The sequence below is a fragment of the Equus caballus genome, chromosome 28 (genome assembly GCF_041296265.1).
Source record: "Equus caballus isolate H_3958 breed thoroughbred chromosome 28, TB-T2T, whole genome shotgun sequence".
NCBI classification, from domain to species: domain Eukaryota; kingdom Metazoa; phylum Chordata; class Mammalia; order Perissodactyla; family Equidae; genus Equus; species Equus caballus.
Window position 1 is genome coordinate 25,453,632 of NC_091711.1, and position 23,801 is coordinate 25,477,432.

A 23,801-nucleotide genomic window follows, 5' to 3' on the forward strand; every position below is an offset into this window, starting at 1 on the left:
CTGGGGCAACCATCACTCTGAGGCTGCGACCAGGGTCTCTGCCGGAGGACCTGCAGCCCTTTCCCTCAGCAGGTCCCTCAAGACCCCCAGCCTCGCTTCTTTCTGTGCATGTGCATGTGTGCACACATGTGTGTGTGTTCTCTCTCTCACACACAAACACACATAATAGTTTTTTTAAAGAAATGTTTTAGACACAGAAAAGCAGAGAACAACATAACAGTACCCCTGGGCCTGAAGCACGTGTGTGTCCTTTGCTGTACGAGAAAGTTCAGGACCACATTAGTCACAGCAGCCCCAAACCAGAAACCACGCAACGTCCAGCAACGGGAAGATGATAAACTGTGGTATAATCACACAACAGGGATTCTCTCCAGTAATAAAAATGCACAGATTACTGCTACACACAATAAATTAATCTCACAAGCACAATATTGAGGGAAAGAAGCAAAGAAAGTCTTTACACCATGCTTTCATTGCTATAAGGTTCAAAAATGGGCAAAACTAACCTACAATGTTAGAAATGAGAACGGTGGTGACTTTTGCGGATGAGGTGAAGAATCCTGCTTAGGAGGGGCCGCCAGGTTTGCTCTGGGGATATTGAGAACACCCCACTTCTTTTTTTTTTTTTTTTTAAAGATTGGCACCTGAGCTAACAACTGTTGCCAATCTTCTTTTTTTTTTCCTGCTTTTTTACCCTCAAATCCCCCCAGTACATAGTTGTATATTTTAGTTGTGGGTCCTTCTAGTTGTGGCATGTGGGACGCTGTCTTAGCATGGCTTGATGAGTGGTGCCATGTCCGCGCCCAGGATCTGAACCAGCGAAGCCCTGGGCCGTGGAAGCAGAGTGTGTGAGCTCAACCACTCGGCCACGGGGCCAGCCCATCCCACTTCTTCATCTGGGTGGTGGTTACAGGGCTGGTAACGGTGATACTCTATCAAGTAACACCACTGAAGATGCGTGTGCTTTTCTGTATGTATGTTACACTCGAAGAAAAAAGGGCCACTTTGTAAAAATCTAGAACTAAAGCCTCTGCTGGTCAAGTACTCTGTTACTTGTCCCAAAATTATCTTCACTGTTAAACTATCTGTGTGACCTTGGGCAAGTCACTTAACTTCTGTGTGTCTATTTCTTTATCTGTACTAGCACCCGATGTGTAGAGCCGATGCGAGAAATACTTGATACAAATACATGAAACATGTTTAGCAAGTGCCTGGCACACGCCAGCCTTCAAAAATGGTAGGTGTTTGACTTAGTCGTATTCCATCTATGCCTGCCCTCCTCATATTTGGGACCTATATCTCCATTTATCACATCCTCTGGACTGGGTGAGGGCTTAATGAAATGGACAAGTTCACCTACCCTTGGTGTGGGGCTAGGGAGAAGAATGGGTTAAGTATCTTCTGGAGGACAATCTGGCCATATATATACCAAGAGCCCAAAAAAGGTTTGCACCAGTAATTCCATCCTAGAAACCCATCCTAAGGAGATGAGACAAACAAGATTTATGTGCTGCGATGCTGTTATTTACACGCAACTGCATGTTATTTATAAAAGTGAAAAACTGCAAACAACTTACTATATCAGGAAACAGTTCAATAAAATAATGGCAATGAGAACTTTCAATGACATGAAAAAGTTGAATATAAAAGCAGGAGGTCTATCTACACGCATTTAACAATTAAATACACATAGAAAAGATTAGACTTAAAACAAAATTTAAGCTAATTATCTCTAGATCATACTATGACAGGAATTTACATTTTTCTTCCTTCTACTTTTCTGTATTTTTCAATTTTCTTCTATGAGTAAATATTACCTTTTATAACCAGAAATATAAATGTTAAAGAATTTGTGCCCTCTTCTCCTAAGGCCTTCGTCTCTGCTGTCAAGATGGCAGCCAGCTGCAATCCATCACATTTTGGGAAGGACAATACACCATGGAAGGTGTGTGTGGGAAGGTGACTGACAGGTTGGCAAAGGGCTTCGACAAGAAGCCCCATGAGGACCGGCTGAAGGAATGGGATGCGGCCTTGAGGAAGACCAGGTAACAGGATGGCTGTGGTGCAACATGCATCATGTGGAGGATTGCCCTTGCTCTACTAGGCTCCAGAGGTCAGAACCAAGAGCAACAGATAAAAGGTACCCAGGAGGAGGGGGAGAAGGATGAGACTTAGCTCCAGAAGCAAGCACGCCGTAGGATCACACTATAAACCTCAGGTTTCCTTCCTGCCCAACAGCAAGGAGCTCCTCTCGAGGTGTCCAGTGAATTATTTGGTTAGCATTTGGGCAACCACTGGCACCATCCTGAGGCTGTCCTCTACTGGCCTCGCAGACCAGTCTACTCTGTGGACAACCACATGAGTCGGCATCTCTGCAACTCATAACCAAACACCAGCCTGGGCATAAACACCTGACTCTCCTTTGAATCTCTCTCCCTTGCCCTGTAGCAAGTTCTTCAAATTTTATGCAAGTTGGGTCCCTTCTCTCCGTTTCTTCTACTCGATCATCTCAGTCCAAGCCATCATCACCTCTCTCTTCCCTGGATCACTAGTGGTTTCCTAACTGGTTTCTCTCTGCTCCTGTTGCCACCCCTGGCCCCAGTCCATCCGCTACACGGAAGCTCAAGTAATGGTGTTATTAGGATAAAGTAAAAAATCATTATGACTACAAGACTCAAAGTGGAGACTCCAGCCTTAAACAGGGCCCCTCCCCATTGTTTCCAGCACTCCAGTCAAGCTGGCCACCTTTTAGGTTCCTCATTCACATTCAGCTCTTTCCACCTCAGGGCATTTTTTGCACATGCTCAAACACTGTCCACCCCCAACTGCCATGACCCTTCTGCAACTCAAATCTCAGATGTCAGTCCCCAGTTTTAATCCTGTAATGGCATCTCAATGCCCTAAGGATCCCTTATGTGGCTCATATGACTTTTGTGAGCTAGCCAAAATTGACAAGTCTGCACCCACTGCCTCCAGTCTCTCAACAGCAAAACACCCCTGAGTCCCTCAAAAGCCCCAGCATTCCCTTCTGCTCTCGGTGTTTATGCATGTTGCTTCATCTGCCTGGAAGAATCTTCTTGTGGCTAGTTCCTATCACCCTCAGGGCTCACCCTGAATTTATCTTCTCAGGAAGCCCTCCCTCACCTCCACATACTGGGTTAGGCGCCTCCCCGACGTGTGCCTACAGCACCTTCCACTCTTTCATCACAGCATTTCTTACAGTCAACTGCACTTGTACTTCTTGCTATTTGGTAAACTATATGGAGGCAGGGATGGCATCTGTATCGCTCAGAACTGTTGAGTAAATGATTTCATTTAAAAAATACGACTTTCTGGGGCTGGCCCCATGGCCGAGTGGTTGGGTTCGCGCGCTCAGCTGCAGGCGGCCCAGTGTTTCGTTGGTTCGAATCCTGGGCGCGGACGTAGCACCGCTCATCAAGCCAGGCTGAGGCAGCGTCCCACATGCCACAACTGGAAGAACCCACAATGAAGAATACACAACTATGTACCGGGGGGCTTTGGGGAGAAAAAGGAAAAAATAAAATCTTTAAAAAAATATATATGACTTTCTCCCAGGAATGAGCAAATTAAGGTAAGGAAAAAAAACTGGAAAATAACAGATCTCAACAGGAAATATTCTAATAAGCGGTATTTTCTTCCTAGAATAATAAAGCAAACCTAGCCTTCACTCAATTCCCCTAAGCACAGGGTCACATGGTGCCGCTCCTATTTTCACTAGCTGGCATAGTAATCATTCTTTACCAGCAACTGAAGGCCTTGGGGCAGACTTTAGGACACACACAAAAGGATCGATAGGTACTAAATAGACTGAAAAGATGTATAACATTGAATTCATAAAATGGTGGCATATAAAAGAAAAGTAAATCAAGAAAACACTGCAGGACATAAGACTAATAAGAAAAAATAAATCTCCCATAGGCTGTTTCCCCAAAGGCATAAAAGCTCCAGTTAATTTGATAAAATTGCTGTACGTGAAAGACCTTCAGAGCCACACAGCCGGAGCCCTGCGCTGGGCTTTGTGGATTCTGGGGAGATGTGCAACAAAGAGGGCCAGCGCCCTGTGCCCCGGTCCCCAGTGCCCTGTGGAGCCATCCTAACTAACTCTGGACAGCCTACCTCCAAAGTCCCTGACAGCCCAGAGAAATACACTCCCACCTCCTTTCCCACTGGACAGCTTCGTGAGCAGGACTTCCCCTACATTTACCCCAAGCAGCTATTTTGATGCCCTGGTCCTGGCTCTCTCCTCCGGAGCAAGACATTCTAGTTTGTCCCCCTTTACATGTCAGCCCTACAAGTGTCTAGAAACACTGTGGGATTTGGGCTAAGAAAATCTGGGTTTCCATGTGATCTTGGGCAAGTTGCCTAAATGTACTGAGCCTCGTTCCTTATCCACAAAATGAAGACTCCTTCCTTCTTTCTCCCCTTAGAAATACTGTTTAGAGGGAAGAGCATAGTTTTTGAATCAGATACAGATTCAAATCACTTAATGGCTGTGTGATCTTGGGTAGCTACTTAACCTCTCTGAGCCCGTTTTCTCATCTTGACCCTATCTTACTTCACAGGGCATTCTAAGGATGGGATGCAAGAGCAAATGTGAGGCACTTAGCACAGAGGCTGGCATCTGGAAGCCCAGGAGCTGTGTATCATCTCCTTTTCCACTTTGCAGTGCTAGACGTCATGGTAACAACAGCTAACAATTACTAAGCACTCATGTGTCAGGCACTGTTCAAGCACCTTCCATGTACTAAGTCATTTAATACTCACAATGAGGTAAGTACTATTATTATCTCCATTCTCCAGATGAGGAAACTGAGGCAAAGATGTCAACTACCTTGCCAAGGTCACACCGCTAGAGAGGGGAAGTCAGGCCGTCTCCCCAGAGCCCTGCTCCTATTGCCAGGACACACCACACTGCTTGCTGTCTGGGGGTGGCGTTGTGGCCCCAAAGCAACCTGCGAGCTGCCCCAGGGCACAGCCCGTACCCGACACATCTTGGTGATGTCCATAGTGACCAGCAGGGAAGCTCACCACCACGAGCCCTCCAAACACCGGTGACACTGATCAGCAGACAAATCACAACTAAATCAACGTCCAAAACCCCTATGTTGTCCGAGGACCTTGAAGGAGACCATCTGTCTGCTGGACCAAGACGTGCCTGAAGCGAAACACAGAAGGCCCTCCACCGAAAGCGCAGTGCTGGGGTTTTCAGAGTCAGATCATACAGGCTTGAAAAACTGAGAACAATTCAGACCGATGTTTACATGCTTTTAGAGTCTGAACTGTCTGAGTTTAAGCCCTCTGTCATTAATTCAAATTAAAATGCCTGCCAGACAGAAGGGCGCGTGCCACAGAGTTTGCAGGCCTGTAGAGAGCTACCACTTCCTCTGTGGTCCGCTGATGGACCTATTCATGTTGTCGTCATCGGGGACACCTACTGAGTATATCACTGTGCAAATTAGGTGGCAGGGATCCAGATGATAAGACACGAGCCTAATAACATAGGCTCCATTAGTTCGGAATATGTGATAATTCCTAGTTCTGAATTTTATTTTTTCATTATCTATAAAGAAAAACAGTATGCATAAAAACAAATGAACAAGCAATTCATCCAGCCTACTAATATTTCTTGTGAATCTATTATGTGCCAGCACTGGAGCAGCAAGCATAGACAATATTTTGTATAATTCTCATTAAAAGAGAACTCTGTCGTCCAGGAAGTAACGTCTCCATTTTAAAATAACTTAGAAGTCTGGAAAATTAAATTATGGTACAGCCATGCATTGCTTAACAACGAGGATATGTTCTGAGAAATGCATCATTAGGCGATTTTGTCATGTGACCATCATATGGTGTACTTACACAAACCTAGACAGTATAGCCTATGACACACCTAGGCTACATGGTCCTAATCTTGTGGGACCACGATTGTGTATGCCGCCTGTGGCTGACCGAAACGTCGCTATGCGGCACATAACTGCACATCCACACAATGGAACGCTATGCAACTGTAATAAAACCGCTGGGGTAGGCCGGTCAGTGCTAACATGTTAGTCAGAACGACCACTGAATGAAAAAAGAAGAGGTGGAATGCTCTTTAAAGTATGCCATTTGTATTCAAAAATAAGAAGGTGAAGAAGATATGTAAATAAACGAATACGCAGTGAAATCCTAGGGAAAGAATACCAAGAAAATCTGATAGTCTAAGATGGAAAAGAAATTCATTTTTCACTGTACTTTTGTAACATAGAATTCTTTACCATTTTCATGTTATTTTCATAATCTTAAAGCTTACTAAAAGAAGTTAGCATTAATTATTATTTATTGGCCTACACTGAGCACAGTGTCCAGCATATAATTGGAATTCCACTATTTATTGCATGAATGTAAATAAATGATGCTATTAATTACCAATTAAACACATTTATCTTTTCTGTTCGCTACATCAGGTCCCACTCTAACAACACAGGCAGAAACACCTTGGAGTGAGTTCAAGTCCGTGTGTGCTTAAAGAAATACAATTGCAACAATTTTGAAAAATATTCTATAGCTCACACTTTTCCTTTATGCTCCCTGCCATCTTCTTTCTCAAGCTCTGCTGTAGACACACACACACACACACACACACACACATACACACAGAGTCAGGAAAACAGCTCACTGACAAAAAGAAAAAGAAAGAAAGGATTGGAATTAAGAAATGCTTTTCTGTTGTTACTAAAGGTTTAGGCTGGCCAATAATTTTTTTAACCTGATGCTGATTTGAGAAAGGCAAATCTATACACACACATTAGCATTTAACTGGCCCTTACCAATGAATTTTTTATATATATTTTGAAAAGAATTGGTGCAGATTCATTTGAAAAAAACCTGTGTTATTCCCAACAGGAACCACCAAGGTGTTCTACACGGCGGGAGTAAGCCTTAAGCATCTTGAAGGCCCGTCAACACTAGAGCCCAGCTAAGAAGTTCTCAGGCATGCCTGACACGTCCGCTGCCTCCTCCCGCGGCTGCCTCCCTGCGTGAGTGATGGCAAGCCGGGAATTGGAAACTGACAGTTCTGCTTTCTCAGTGCTGATAAAGGGGAACAAATTATGTATTTTCCCTGAGTGTGCAGTATGTTGTTTTAGGTGGTTTTGTTGGTGTTTTCCCCCCAGTAGCAGCAACTAGGGGGAAAAAAAAGACAGCTGGTAACTTCTTTAGGGAAAATCTTAACAGATTTGTGGGTGTAATTCTACTCAAGCTGTTTCGTAAATAAACCCCAGGCAATGGCATCAATTAAAAATATTTTTTAAAGATGGTTTTAACAAGAACAAGACCCTAGAAACTAAAGTCCTAACAATCGTAAGAACCATCACGTATGGAGCTCTGATTAAGTACTGGCAGCATGCAAAGCGCTTTACAGGCAAGCGACAGTGTAATGCTCACAACTCTATGGGGTGTCATCATCATCCCCATTTTGCAGATGAAGAAACTGAGGCTCACTGAGATGAATTAATCTGCCCAAAGTCATACAGCTAGTGCGCGGAAGAACTAGGATTCAAACCCAGTTTTGGCGAATCCAGAACGCCAGAGCATTCTGGAGTATAGTATTCTATCTATGCTCGACAAGCGTATAGAAAGCAAACAGTAAGGATCAGAGGGACAAGGAAGGAGCTGCTCTCTATGCACTAGAATTGACATTCTTTGACTTTGGCACCTTTAAGCAGAACAGGCCAGGTGTGTGGACAGGACAACAGGCCTGGCACTCAGAAGCCTGGCTTGTCCTGGTTCCACCATGAGCAAACCTCTTTGCATCACTTAACCGGTCTAAGCCTTGCTCTCCGCAGCCAAAGACGCGGCGGCTGGACTAGAACTCCCCTCAGCCCTAAAACTGCACATCTGCAAGGACAGGTGTGGGCAGCGATTTTACTGGGATGGTAGAGTAAAAAAAAGTTGAATCTAAGCCACCGAGCGTGCACTGGAGTGCCTCATGTCCACTCTGCAGAGAAAAGCCCTGACAGATGGCACTAGTCAGCAGTCAGCTCCCAATGTAATCGCAACAATGACCTCCAGTGGCCATTGCTAAATCCAGTGGTCAGTTCTGGGTCATCTTGACTGACCTATCAGTGCATTCGATACGGTGACACTCTTTCCTCTTTGAAGCCTTTTTCCTTCACTTCCAGGATACCACTCTACCAGATTTTCCTCTCTCCCCCGGCTGCTCCTTCCAGGTCTCCTTTCCTACTTCACCCTCAGCCCCCCGCCTCAGGGAGTGTCCCAGGGTTTAGTCCCAGGCCGCTTTGTCTACACTAATCCCCGTGGTCCCCTCATCCAGTTACACGGATTCAAACACAGTCCACATGCTGATGAATCCCAAAGGCGTATCCCCATCCGGGAACTCCAGACTTACTCTCAGCTGCCTGCCCCGCCTCTCTGCCAGGATGTCTAACGGGCATCTCCTGCCCCAAAATGAGCTCCTATATTCCCCCCAACTCTGCCCTCAGGAAAAGGTCACTGCAGTCAATGGGCACCCTGCCCTTCCAGGTGTTCAGCCCCCAGACTCTGACTTCCAGCGTACTGAGAGTTAAACCCAAAGTCCTTACAACAGCTCACAAGTCCTCCCAGGATCTTACCCTGCTCACTTCCACTGAGCTCTCCGACTTCATCTCCACTTAGTCCCCCACACCCACTCACCTCCAGCCAGCCCTCATTTACACACTCACTATGCCCTCTACTTGGAACACGTCCCCGGGCACCCACAGGCTCACTCCCTCACCTTTCTCAGCTATTCGTTCAAATATACACTGTTCAGTGAGGCCTTTCCCTGATCGCTCTATTTTAAACTGCAACCTTTCCCTCAATGCGCTCTCTTTCCCTCTTCTTGCTCTATTTTTCTCCATAGTTTCACCATCTGATACACTTTATATTACACTCATGTATTTCTTCACTGCCCGTATTCCCCAACTGGTCTGTGAGCTCCAAGGAGGGGCAGGTGCGTCTGTCTTGTTCATTGACGTGTCTCCAATATCAGGAGCAGCGCGGGCATTCTTGGTGGAAAAAATGATTTAGCCCATAATACATCCCCAAAGAGTAGAATACACTGCCCCAAAATATGCTACTTCAGCACAAGGATTATTTTGAGCCGAAGACAACTGAGAAGCAGTAGATACTAGAAAAACTCTCTGCCCCTCCCCTATTTACATAAAGCAGGACACAAACTTGTAAAGGTGTCCCCACTCCCCTCTCTACCACGAGAGGCGTAAGGTAATCACCAGAGACAATTCTAGACCCTTGTCAGCCCAGAGAAGGCACCAGAGGTTTCTGTATAACAATCCTTGCTAAAACTAGCCCTCATCCACCATTAGATTCCCCACATATTTGCCTTCCCGCAATTTGCCGCCCCTAGAGGTTCTTTTCCTTTGTCTTGTGACTTCTCTGAAAACTTACTGCTCTTCTGTTAAGATGCTATCTAAGGCCAAGTTCTAACCACCCCTCTCAGTTGCTCATCTGCACGCTCCCATACGTGTATGCATGATGTACATGTTAGCAAACTTTTGTTTTTTTCTTGTGAACCTATCTTCTGTCCATCCAATTTACAGGGCTTCAGCTGGAGAACCTAGGACGGTAGAGGGAAAAAGGTTTTTTTCCCTCCTCCTCCATTTGGGTACACCAGAGCATGCACAGCAGCCGTTTCTCTGTGAGAGACAGGAAAATGACGAAAGGCCCATCTCAGACATTAGTTTCTTTTCCTCTTGTCTGAAAACAGAGGTCATTTGTGGATTTAAGGAGAAGTGTATATGTGGCATCCCATTTAGACTTCAGAGTCCCAAATAACAAAGAGGAAATACATCTTTTAAAATAACATTTTAACATGATCTTATACATAGAAAACCCCAAAGAATCCACAGAAAAACTACTAGAAATAATCAACAACTACAGCAAAGTAGCAGGGTATAAAATTAACGTGCATAAATCAGTAGCATTTCTATACACTAACAATAAACTAACAGAAAAAGAACTCAAGAACTCTATCCCATTCACAATCGCAACGAAAAGAATAAAATACCTTGGGATAAACTTAACCAAGGAAGTGAAGGATCTATACAATGAAAACTACAAGACTTTCTTGAAAGAAATAGGCGATGACATAAAGAGATGGAAAAACATTCCTTGTACATGGATTGGAAGAATAAACATAGTTAAAATGTCCATACTACCTAAAGCAATATACAGATTCAATGCTATCCCAATCAGAATCCCAAGAACATTCTTCACAGAAACGGAACAAACAATCCTAAAATTCATATGGGGGAACAAAAGACCGCGAATTGCTAAAGCAATCCTGAGCAAGAAAAACAAAGCCGGCGGAATCACAATCCCCGATTTCAAAACATACTACAAAGCTACAGTGATCAAAACAGCATGGTACTGGTACAAAAACAGGTCCACAGATCAATGGAACAGAATTGAAAGCCCAGAGATAAAACCACACATCTATGGACAGCTAATCTTCGACAAAGGAGCAGAGGGCCTACAATGGAGAAAAGAAAGTCTCTTCAACAAATGGTGCTGGGAAAACTGGACAGCCACATGCAAAAGACTGAAAATTGACCATTCTTTTTCACCACACACCAAAATAAACTCAAAATGGATCAAAGACCTAAAGATTAGGCCTGAGACAATAAGTTTTTTGGAAGAGAATATAGGCAGTACACTCTTTGACATCAGTTTCAAAAGAATCTTTTCGGACACTGTAACTCCTCAGTTGAGGGAAACAATAGAAAGAATAAACAAATGGGACTTCATCAGACTAAAGAGCTTCTTCAAGGCAAGGGAAAACAGAATTGAAACAAAAAAACAGCTCACTAATTGGGAAAAAATATTTACAAGCCACTTATCCGACAAAGGGTTAATCTCCATAATATACAAAGAACTCACACTGCTTAACAACAAAAAAACAAACAACCCGATCAAAAAATGGGCAGAGGACATGAACAGACATTTCTCAAAAGAAGATATGAATATGGCCAATAGACACATGAAAAGATGTTCATCATCGCTAATCATCAGGGAAATGCAAATCAAAACTACACTAAGATATCACCTTACCCCCGTTAGATTGGCAAAAACATCCAAAACCAAGAACGACAAATGTTGGAGAGGTTGTGGAGAAAGAGGAACCCTCATACACTGTTGGTGGGAATGCAAACTGGTACAGCCACTATGGAAAACAGTATGGAGATTTTTCAAAAAGTTAAAAATAGAAATACCCTATGACCCAGCCATCCCATTACTGGGTATCTATCCTAAGAACCTGATAACAGATATCTCAAGAGTCCGTTGCACCCCTATGTTCATCGCAGCATTATTTACAATAGCCAAGACGTGGAACCAGCCTACATGCCCAGAAACTGATGACTGGATAAAGAAGATGTGGTATATATACACAATGGAATACTACTCAGCCATAAAAAAAGACGAAATTGGCCCATTCACAACAACGTGGATGGACCTCGAGGGCATTATGTTAAGCGAAATAAGTCAGTCAGAGAAAGACGATCTCTATATGACTCCACTCATAGGTGGAAATTAGTATATTGAGAAGGAGATCTGATTGGTGGTTACCAGGGAAAAGGGGGGGTGGGGGGAGGGTACGAAGGGGGAAGTGGTGTACCCACAACTGAAATCTCACAAGCTTGTAATCTATCATAACATTAATTAAAAAAAAATATAAATAAAATAACATTTTAGAAGTATCTGAATTAAGATCAGTGTGTTGCTTTCTTACGTAGATTAATTTTTAACATATATATGATATAAAAATATATATATATACTTTTTAAAGTAAAGTAGTGGAACTAACACGTCAGGATTCCTACAGTAATCTGGAAACCTTCTTTACAGATCAACAGCCTGTGGCGCTATTTGTTTATCTGTAGCAGGTTGCACTGTCTGATATTTCTTTCCTTTCTTTTGTTTTTTGCTTTGGTTTTTTGAATTTGAAATCTGTCTTTCACCCGTCATGATCCTGTATGGGCAAATGATGGTCACCGAGTAAGTGGTCCAAGCTGAGACACTAGGCTGAAGAGCCTGCGTCTAAGCCACAGACCCCCCGCTCAGTGTCAGAAGAACTCTTCTGAAGAGCTGCTTCCCTTCCCGGATCCTCGGTTTGCTCCTCTGTGAAACGGACAGGTTAGCCGTCTCGTAAGGCTTCTGTGAGGACCAATGAGATGCTCCACGTGACACGCATGGCACAGGGATGGCAAACAGGAAGCACTCAATACACAGTAACTGTTTTTATTATTAATCTTCAGACTCCACCTGAGGCTTTGGCTCTCGAAATCTGAAGGCCTTACAGATTCCACACTCGAATCCTACCAGCCGCCATAAAACAGGTCCCCTTCAGCTTACGCCTAATGAAAATGCATCCATCTTCTAGCAAAGACAAACCAATAAAACCACCTTCAGCGTCCTAATAAGATACGTGAATGTGCATTTTAAAGACAAAACTCTTGAGGGGTTAGGAACTGGCTGATGGGTAAATGAACCAGCTTTTCCCAAATAACAAAGAGGAAATATGACGATATCTTTAAAATACTATTTTAAAAATATCTCATTAGGATCAGTGTGTTGTTTTCCTATGCAGAGAACAGGAAGAAAAGAGGAATAAGAAAAAGACACTATCTAGGAAAAGGGTGACTCCGAAAGGATGACTTCAGCATTCAGGACAGTGCCAACCTTATTCTCCTCAACCTTATTACTGTAACTACTCCACATTTACCAACGTACTCCTCTACAACAACAACAGTAATAAACAACACTCAGAGAGACCACACTTACAACGTGCCAGGCACTGTTCAAGGGCTTCATGTGTACTGGCCCATTTCATCCTCACACCACTCCCTGAGTGGGTAGGAAACTGAGGCACAGAGAGTAACATGCCCAAGGTCCAACAGCTGGCAAGTGGCAGAGTCAGGATTCCAACCCAGGCAGCGCAGTTCCAGAGCCTGGGTTCAGAGCCACTATGGGACACTTTCCCTGATGTTCCCTGATTTCAGAGAGGCAGGTGTCCTTTGGGAATCGCTCCTCTCCCTCCAGCCTTATATGATTCTGGAAGAGCTGAACCTGCCCTGTATCCTACCCTCCGCCACAAGGCTGGGCATACGCGACCCAGAATAACCAGGCAGAGACCATGTCTGAGTTCATTCTACTGAAGCCAGGAAGAAACTGTCCTCATCCTCCCCTGGACGGACAGCTGCAAGGCTATGACTCCGAAGTGGCCAGGGCGCTGCACCCCACTACCTGGAGGCACAAGGAAGTGCTTAGAGCATGGGGCCAACCGTGGAGAGGGGCAAAACGAGAGAGGGATGGATAAAAAGAGGGGTGGGGTAGGCTGTGCGAGTCTGTGGGTCCATCGGTACCTGAGGCACACAGTGCTGCCTGCTTTTCTAAGTTCTGTTTACGCAAGTCAATTAATTAGTTATTTAAGCCATTAGTGTCTGTAACTTGCAGCAGAAGAATCCCAAGGAATACATTTAACACCTTCAGGATGAGCTGGAGAGTTTAAAAACAAGCTGCGTCCTAAACAATAAGATAAAGGAACATATGTGCACAGGTTAAATGTGTATCTTCTGAGCGCCCATCCTGTGTTAGGTACTGTGCTAGGCGCAGGGGAATAATGACAAATAAGAGACTGTCTTTGTTCTTCAGGAGCTCACAGTCTAAGGAAGGAGGGTGCATATGGAAATAATTACAATACAGAGAGCTAGCTAGTTAATACAGTTCCTGCCTCAGGGCCTTTGCACTTGCTGTTTCCTCTGCTGGAAACGCTATATACCCAGACCCATAACTTTCCAAGGCTGGTGTATCAGTTTCCTAGCATTGTTGTAACCAAGTATCATGAACTAGGTGCTTAAACAACAGAAATGTGTCTCACAGTTCTGAAGCCTTCCCTGACCACCCAATTGAAAGTGGCTCTCCCTCAGCCACCGGTCACCATCTTATCACCCTATTTTATTTCCTTCATACACTTACCACTACCAGAAATTATCCTACTTGTTTATTTGGCTTTGGCCTGCCTCTCCACACTAGAACATAAACCCCACGAAATCAGGGACTTGGTCCTGTCCACTTGTCTCCAGAGCCTAGAGCAGGGCCTGACACACGGTGGGCTTCAATCAATAGCAGCTGAATAAACAAATACGTGCATTCAAGGAATATCACTTGCCCATTCATAGACGTAATGCCAGAGTGCCACAGCTATGAACGAAAATAAAGCAGAGTAAGAGGACAGAGACAGGCGTGCCATTTGGAACAGGGTGGTGGGGGCAGGCTTCTGAGGAGCTGACAGTGAAGCAGACAAGAGCCGTTTCCATGACAGTGAGGCTGACAGCGCGACTGCAGTGAGGCCCAGGCATGAAGAGGACGGGAGGAAGCAGAGAGCGCGAGGAGACCAGTTACCACCCTTTGTCTGGACCTTCGGCTAACCAAGCACCTTGATGTGCCTGGAGAAATAAAGTTTTCCCTTATTCATGAAGTTTTACGACAGCCCCAAAGCCCTCCCTCCCCTGTCCCTTTTGTCCCCCGAGCATTTTGTTCTTACTTCTGTTGCGGCATTTCCATCACTTCTGTGGAACTGTAAGTTTTCCATTTCACGTGCCTCTTGCCCCCCTGCCCAGTGAACTCCTTGAGGGTGGGGACCCCAAAAGGTACCCAACAGACACGGAAGGAAGGGAACCTCTGGCTGGTGCATCTCCCTGCGGGTGCTCCTTCTGCTATAAAGAACAAGTTTTCCCCATTTAAAAACAAGGCTTTCAGGAGTGACGTCTCACAAAATGGCACAGCAGGAAGCTCTCGGGGTCATCCCTCTATGGAAGCAGCCACTGAGGTGGACGGAGTGGGTGGAATCAACTGTTGGGGGCTCCAGAACCTAAAGGACCCTCGCAACCACCAGGGGTGTGCCAATGACAGGGCAGGTGCTGATCTTCCCTAAGTGAGCAGCGTGGGTGGACCAGGCACTGCCCCGGTCCTCAGTCCCATCACAGTTCGGGGGAGCAGCCACACTCCTGGGATGGCTGGCTGGGGCTGGGGCCAGGGCAGGCGGTGGGGCCCTGTCCTCTAAAAATTGGGAGAGTCTGTGTCTTTCTGTCATTGCTGTTGCCACAGACAGGATAGCAACTCCCATGTTGCTACCTAGAAAGTCAAAATGTTTAGCCACATGAGATTTATCCATTTCTTTATTCACTTTTTCAACAAACACTGAGTACCTTTGATGTGCCAGCCACTGGGGATACAGGAAGCAACAAAACAGACAAAAGTCCGAGTTTACGTTCTGACAGGCAATCACAGACGGGGAGAGTGACGGTTCAGCGAAGCGAGGAGGGAGGCAGAGGCAGGAAGGGCTTATTCTCATCTTGAGTCATTCCAGGCCCCTTCGATTCGGGGCTATATTATACCACATTTTATTTGTGTCTCGTCTCCTGACCTAGAGGTAACGACCATCAAGTTAATTCCTTAGTCCTCCGCTCGCTTCTCACCACCACCATCCAGACACCCAGGCCAGAGACCTAAGGAGCCAAAAATGACTCAAAGTCTCTCGGTCATGTCTGGAGATAAACAATCACATGATGGCTACAATAATAAAGATGATATTTTTGTTTCTTTGTTTACAGCCATGTACCTAGATGATTTTTTTTTAAACAAAGATTTCCATCTTCCCAGGATGATTTAACTAGATTCCTGCCTGAGGCAGACGCCAAACCACAGTCCCCCAAAACCAGACGTTCTGATTTGAGTCTTGGTTTGGACAAGTCATTCAACCTCTCTGATGGTCTATTTCCTAGTCTGTTAAGTGGGGATAGTGACACACACTTCAGGGGGCTGTGGTGAGACTAGATAAGTTAGGACACGACAAATACTTAGAACAACACCTGGCACATAGGAAGCACTCAATATACATGGTTGAAAAGCAAAACCTTCCCAAGATTGCTTTCAGTCAATCATTTTATCCAGAGAGCATCATTACCTGTGAAATCACGCAACCCAACAGAAGAACAGTGAATTACCCCAGCACACCGAGCAGCAAGGGGAATTCGGGGGCCGGGGAGGCACGTTCCAGGTTACAGTAAGGTCCTGTGTTGGCTGCTAGACGTGGCTTCTCCAAGAGCTCAGAGCCCTGCCGACCAACCTAAAATGGGGCTTTGTGCAGAATAGCCCGGGAGATTCTGCCTCCTACCTCCCTCCTTGTTTTTAAAGTTGATGCAACCGAGGGAAGTCTGGGCTTTGTGGCCAGGGCCTAACATGGGTCACAGGGCCCCGGCCAGGGGCTCACCGTGCATCAAGAATAACCCAAATCCTGTGTCGAAGGAGGCCCGTAACAACCAGGCACGTGGCCAGACTCCCATTTTTCATCACAAGAGAATTCACCCATCGACCTTGGCTGTCCTCTCTTCATTTGCACTAAGCAAAGCACAGCTGGCCCCGCCCTGGAGAGGGCATCCAGGAGTCATCAAAGGAGTCTTTGGTATTCCTTTCATAGCTGTGATTCTCTCTCCCTGCTAACCCCACCGCCCCCCGCAGTCAGAATCCTGGGTCAGCAGTGGCTTTATGCGACCACCCGAAGCTGACTGTCCTGGGGGATCCAATCAAGTGAGGGCTGCAGAACAACTTGGAAGTCATCCAAGGGACCCACTGGACCCATGGTGCTGAGAGAAATAAGTCACCCAAACAAAGGCAAAAAGTGTCTGTTCTCACTTACACGTGAAATCTAAAAAGGCCACGCTTACAGGAATAGACGGTAGAAGGGTGGTTGCCAGAGGCTGGGGGGTGGGGGAAATGGGGGAATGTAGGTCAAAGGGTGCCAACTTCCAGCTTTAAGATGATCAGTTCTGGGGATCTAAGGAACAGCACGGTGACTATAATTAACAGCACTGTATCACACACTTGCAAGTTGTTAAGGGAGTAGATCTTAAATGTTATCACTACGAAAAAAAACACTAATTGCGTAAGGGGATAGAGAGGTTAACTAACCTTATTTTGGTAATCACCTTGCAACATACACACATATCAAATCATCACATTATATACCTTCAACTTACATAAATGTCAATAATATCTCAACAAAGCTGGGAAAAAAATCATCTGAGACCTGTGGCTTTTCCCCGACTTCCTGTCCCACTGCAGCCTACAGATTTTTCCTCTTTGTCTTCTTAAAATAAAATGCAAGAAACCACTTTCCCTGTCACGGCTTAAGGAATGTTAACTATTTGGAGGATTACACCTCTTCCTCCTTTGATGACAAGTCTGTGAGGACAGGGACTGTGGCTCAGTCGCCTCTGCCTTCCTAGCATCAAACGCAGAAACCGGCCCAAGAAAAGCCTGGTGAAAAAACACAAGTCAATTCCACTTTTTTAGCATCCGCCGACATCTGACAATTCCAAATCAGAACTCATAAAACGTATGATAGATATCTTAAGAAGAACAAATTAATTGCCAAATCAATTCTGTACTATATACTATATCCAGGATTTTATGAAAATTAGCACTTCAAAGTTAAAGAAAACATACTATAAAATACACTTTGTTATTCACTGGTATGAACACAGACCCGATAATTAATCCTAGCCCTTGCTATTGTAGAATGCCTACAGTATTTTCCCACTGAGAAAGCAGGAAAACAACAGCTACCTCACTGCATCTCTGTGAGGATTAAGAGAGTTCACACATGAACAGTACTCAGAACAGCGCCTAGCAGACAGTGGCCACTTAAGAAATGTTAGCCATTATTACTGCTGTTGTTATTACCAGGCACTATGCTGGCTAACACTATTAGACCAAGTTAAATAGAAGTTCATTTAGTTAATTTGCTGAGAAAAGTAGTAATAGAAGCAAGATGCACACATAATCTATCCCCTTGACAACAGAATTTGCCCTCAGAGCTTTAGATGTCTTCTAAAAGCCATTAATGGATCTTCATCATATAAGAATTGCCTATAAATTGCTGATTTCTTAGAATGTGATTGTACCTTGAAGCAGAAATATACATTTAGCAGACCCTAAACGTATCCCAGAAAGAAGTGAATTAGCAGCTTCACTAAAAGGTTCCTTTAAAAAAAAAATCAGAGAGCCATTTTTACCTTCTCTTCAAGCCAGATGATGCCCCTGATTCCACCAGGTTTAGGGCACTCTTGTCTGATAAGGGCCCATGCGTTTATGAGAGCTTCAAATGACTACTGTTTGGGCTAAAAATAATAACCGAGAAACAAAAACTGAGAAACTGAGAAACGAAAAGCAGAAGTATTTACCAAATCGCTCCATTCGCTCTCTCCCGCTGTGGGTGTTTTCCTGTCATGTAGAACATCATCCTTCAGTCCAGCAATTCCTTAATGGGTGTCCTGTGGGCCGCTAGTCCCCCCAAACGCTGGGCTATGTAAGGGTTCTAAGAGCAAGTCAGTTTGGGAAATACACACTATACTCCTCTCCTGGAAATCCACAATGCCCATCAACATATTAAAGGTCCTGAGCCCCTTTCAGGAAAGAAATCTGTTGAGTTGTGCTTCACTCATTGTTTGAAAACTTACTTAACCACAGCCCTCCTTTACCAAGGAACATCCTAGACTCTAGGTCTTGGAAACGTTGAAACAGTCTAAATTAATCACTTCTTCCCACTTAGAGTGACTACAGGTTCATTCTCCTGGCTTGGCAAAGGCAACACTTGCTTAAAAGCAGAGGAGAAAGAATACTGACCCTTCTGCATTCCCACAGTCCCTTACTTAATGCATGTTTTCATGTCTCGGATCAAGTTAAAAAGAAACCACCCTCAGGATCTATCTGAGGTGTGTCCCACACCCAGGAAAGGGACCCATGAATTCTAGGAAGGAAGCATGATTTCAGAAGATTTGGAGGATAAGAAGGAAGAAGGGGAGCAAACCTGTCCACCAAAAGAATTTCACTCTCCTCCTGCTTTCTTTAAGTCAGGGAGAAGGATGCAGGTGCATTACAACCTAATTACAAGATGCCCGAGGTCGTCAGGAAGAAATCCACTGATGTCAGTTCAGTGATGTCAAAAGCAGAGAGGACCGTTCAGGGGTTCCTTGTCAATATCTCCAAAGACTCCAATCTCTGGAACATTATCTTAATTCTATACCTGGACAAAATGTCCAGAATCTTAAATATCTGTTCGTAAAATTGGTTTTGTTCTAGCACCTGACATCTCACAGGAAATCAGGGATTTGGGGACGCATTCCCCCTCAGGTCACTGTGATAGTCACCTGACCGTAACTGCACCAAAGGGCCCCCTACTGGCCTTCCTAATGACCAAACTCGCTTAAGAAGGTACAGCATCAGCAGAGAGGAAGCCAAAATTTCTGAAATAACAAAGAATAAAACCATCCTGGATGCCGCAACTCTTTGTTGCCCAGGATTCTAAAGCACTCACGGTCCTTGAGCCTGGGCATGCCCTCAGTGGGGGAGCAGAGGTGCCGGGGAGGGGCCACTTCGCTGAGCAAACGGAAAAGCCACGTCTCGAAGGCTCTGCTGTTGAACAGTCGCATAAAATTGTCCAACATTTGCCTCCAGTGCTGCCCAGCAGAACTGTCTGTGATGACGAAAATGTTCCGTACAAGCACTGTTCAATATGGTAGCCACGAGCCACACGTGGCTACTCAGCGCTTGGAGTGCGGCTAGTGCAACTGAGGAACCGAATTTTCCATGTTGGTTAATGATAACTTAAATAACCACATGTGGCCTATGGCTACTGTGTTAGGTAGTGCAACCAGCTTATACACTCAAAGTTCCTTCAACACAGATTCCACAGAAATAGAGATGGTCAGGAACAGAGGAAGGTTCTCTGAGGTTCTTGGAAATGGACTATTTTACTTATCAAAGGAAGCAGGGAAGAATGGAGTCCACTGTCTCATGAATCTTTACGTACATGACTGACTGGCTAAAGATGAGCATCATTCCTATTTTACTAAATCGAGAAACTAAGATATAGGTCAATTAATTGACATAAACAGTTAGTGCTATTGGCGGACTCTATGTGTGCAAAGGGTTTTATATGCGATCTTTACCACAATCCTCCAAGATAAACACTACTCTTTCTTTTATTGATGTGGAAACTGAGGTTCCAGGAGGTTGAGAGGCTTAGGAAAGGCCACACCATAAGGGGAGCTGAGATTTGAATTCAGACCTATCTTCAAAGCCTGAACAAAACACAGTTTAGGTCTTTGGCAAAGACAAATTTTCCTTTCTGGATTCAGTCAACAAGTATTTTTTGAGCATCTATTATATGCATGGTGCTGGGGGGGGCGGTTGGATACAAAGATAAACAAGGAGAACCATCAATACACCGAACCTCAGAGTTGTGAGGCTTGTCACTCTTTGCTAACAAAGTACATTAATTATTCAATTACTCACAGCTAGCTCCTCTTGTGTATGATAGCAACCAACGGCGCCAGAATAATAAACTGATGTTTCTAGCACTTCAAAAACATACAGAACTAAAAGTACAAGCGACAAGAGAAAAAACAGATAAATGAGACTTCGTCAAAATTAAAAACTTTTGCACATCAAAGACATCATCAACAAAGCAAAAAGACAAAATGGGAGGAAATATTTGTAAATCACATACCTGACAAGAGACTTGCATCCAAACCATATTTTTTAAAAACTCTTACAACTCAAAAATAAAAAGACAACCTGCACACATTTTTGTGTGGACATATGTTTATACTTCTTTTTGGTCCAGAAGTGGAATCCTGAGTCACGTGGTAAGTCTATGTTCGCATTTTGAGGACGTGCCAAACCGTCTTCCAAAGTGGCTGCACCACCTTATAATCTAACTAGCAGTGGTTGAGGGTTCAAATTTCCCCACAACCTCATCAACACTTGTTATTGTCTGCCTCCTTTATTTTTTATTTATTTTTTTGTTTAAAGATTTTATTTTTTTCCTTTTTCTCCCCAAAGCCCCCTGGTACATAGTTGTATATTATTCGTTGTGGGTCCTTCTAGTTGTGGCATGTGGGATGCTGCCTCAGCGTGGCTTGATGAGCAGAGCCATGTCCGCGCCCAGGATTCGAACCAACGAAACACTGGGCCGCCTGCAGCGGAGCACGCGAACTTAACCACTCGGCCACGGGGCCAGCCCTCTGCCTCCTTTATTTTAGCCATTCTTTTTGGTGTGAAATGGTATTCTTTATGGTTTCATTTGCATTTCCCTAACGACTAGTGATGCTGAACATCTTTTCATGTGTTTATGGGCCATCTGCATCTTCTTCAGAGAAATGTCTATTCAAATCTTTTGCCCATTTTTAAAGGAGTTGATTTCATTGTGAAGTTGTAAGAGTTATATGTATGTATGCATGTATGCATGTATATGTGTGTGTGTGTGTGTGTGTATCCCGGATACAAGTTCGTAGTCAGATACACGATTTGCAAATATTTTCTCCTATTTTGAATCTGCTCTTCTACAAGTCGTCAGGTTCTCCAGCAAACAGCCCATTCCTTGCTCAGGAAGAAAAACATCACCTGAAAACACAAACTACAACATTTTTTAAAAGAGCGACTCAGTTTCTGATGAGGAGCAGTTGAGAGATGCTTAGTTCACAGCATGGAGGGGCACTGATGACCTAAACACAGCGACTGTAGGATGGAACAGATTGGGAAAGAAATGTTAGGGCTGAGACGATGAAGTGCAGATTTTAAAATGAAAAAATTGTCCATCTTTTTTCTTCTTCTATTTTGTTTTAAATTCGTCTTCATCTCTTTTTCTCTAAATGGGTCCAAGTACTTCCTAATCATCACTATATAAGCCATATGGGGCAATGATCTGGAGAACCTGACTTGATCCACAAAAGAGCAGAAATGTGTAATAACGAGCCATGTTCCCCCAGGACCAAGAGGGTCTGGAGGAGTACATGGACACACGGGCAGAGATCCAGGCAGCTTTACTCCCCGCCATGGGCTCTGCCTCCCACACACCCATCATCAGGAGAAACCAGCCCAAAGCAAAACATACCTGGTACAGAGGACACCAGATGGGTAGCAACTAGATACGCAAACTTCTCTCTCAATAGATTGAGAGAAGTTTCTTGGGAAAGAAACAAGAAAAGGGAAGAAACAAGATTCAAAATGATCCCAAAAGGCAAATCCTGGGAAAACACAAGATAAACATGGTGAATTCTGAAGAGAAGGTAGTTATTAGTGTTATCATTAATATTAAGGAATAATATTAACTGTAAAGTGCTGAATTTATGTTTAAAACAGCAATTAAATAAAAAGAGACTAATTTTGACCAAAATCCACAGGAGGAAAAAAAATAACTCTCCCCACTAGGTAGCCCCCGGCCACACCAAAGGAAGCACCAGGCTCACTAAACTCTACAGCCAGGCCATGCCTGATGGGTAGGTCTGATTTGGACACAAAAGATATGGACAATCTAAAGGGTATCTAGCAAGAGATGACTGGAATGGCTATAGGTCTAGAATCCAAATTAACTGGCTCTAGTTAATGGAACAGGAGGTATGTGGACCTGTAGACATGAAGGTTTAAGGTAGCTACTCTTAAATATTTGAAGAATTGTCAATAAAGAATGGCATTGTTTTGTGTTGCCAAAGGGTGAAAATTACAGGGGAATGTTATGGTCCATAGATGAAATAATTTTCTAATACTTAAAATTATCCAAGAATTGATCCCACGGGCTTGAGAATTTATAAGCTCTCCTTTGTTGGACGTGGCTGGGAACCAAACAGAGGGTTATGTGCCGCGAGAACAACCTGAGGATTCCTGTGGGGGTAAGAGGATGCAGCCCAAAGTTTTAAGGTCCCTTCCAACACCAAGAACCACAATTCTAGGATTGATTATGGCTGAGATTCATCAAATTAATAGACAAAGCCTAGTGTTCATCTCTCCTCCAACCCATCTTTACGTGATGAATGGTGAGCATTTTAAAACATTCTTGGTAGGCCCTGGAAAAATGATTAAATAATACTTGTGTCTCAAATATTAACTACTTGTTTTTGTTAAATACTTTTCTATTATACTTAGATCTTTCCATTCCTTATGTGTAAAAGGACTTAAATGAGATGATAAAGGTGAATAAACTCTGAAAACCTCAAAGCAATGTAAGGGATATTTATTATTTCTGATGGTTATCAATAAGCAGAGAAGCATCCAATGAACTTTCAAAAAAGAAAACACTTCCATATGGAGCCATTGTTTTTTCTTTTCTGACTCTCAGTTGTAAACTGCCAAGGCAGATCTAATTTCACCTTTGTCTCAAGATTTGGTAACCAGAGTGCCCGAGGCCTGCTCATGAGATTCCAGCAGGGTGCCGGCCACAGAGTGTTAGTGAGAGAACTTGGAGGCTGGGCTTTGCCTCCTGTCCTCAACAGGAATAAATGCAGGCTCTGGGGAGGATGTGAGAGCGAAAACTGGGGCTCTCAAGCTAAGAATAAACCAAAGAGACAGGCTAAAAGACATAGTCCAAGCAAAATCTGCAAAAGAAAAAACTGATGAACTGGACTTAAACAAAATTAAAAGCTTTGCTCTTCAAAAGTCATGATTAAGAAAATGAAAAGATAAGCCACAGATGGGAGAAAATATTTACAAATCATATCTGATAAGGGATTTATTGCCAGAATATATAAAGAACTCTTACAATTCCATGATAATAAGAAGACAAAGAACCCAAGTAAAAAATAGGCAAAAAATTGAATGGACATTTCACCAAAGAAGATATAAGAATAGCTAATAAGCAAAGGTTATTAGCATCTGCAAAGATGCTCCACAGCATTATTTATTTA

At 43.9% G+C, this 23,801-nt stretch overlaps 1 protein-coding gene across 4 annotated transcripts in view; it reads right to left on the bottom strand.

Moving 5' to 3' along the window:
- TMCC3 (transmembrane and coiled-coil domain family 3) overlaps window positions 1-23,801 on the bottom strand; it is a 244,292-nt gene that overhangs the window by 186,344 nt on the left and 34,147 nt on the right. The window contains exon 1 of one of the 4 annotated variants that reach the window (XM_005606515.3): window positions 18,135-18,247. The exons of 2 other annotated variants lie outside the window; for them this stretch is intronic. The gene's annotated coding sequence lies outside the window, so the exon portion shown is untranslated. Of the gene's footprint in view, window positions 1-18,134; window positions 18,248-23,801 lie in introns of those variants that run through there. One more of the 4 variants, XM_070254498.1, reaches the window with a different exon arrangement.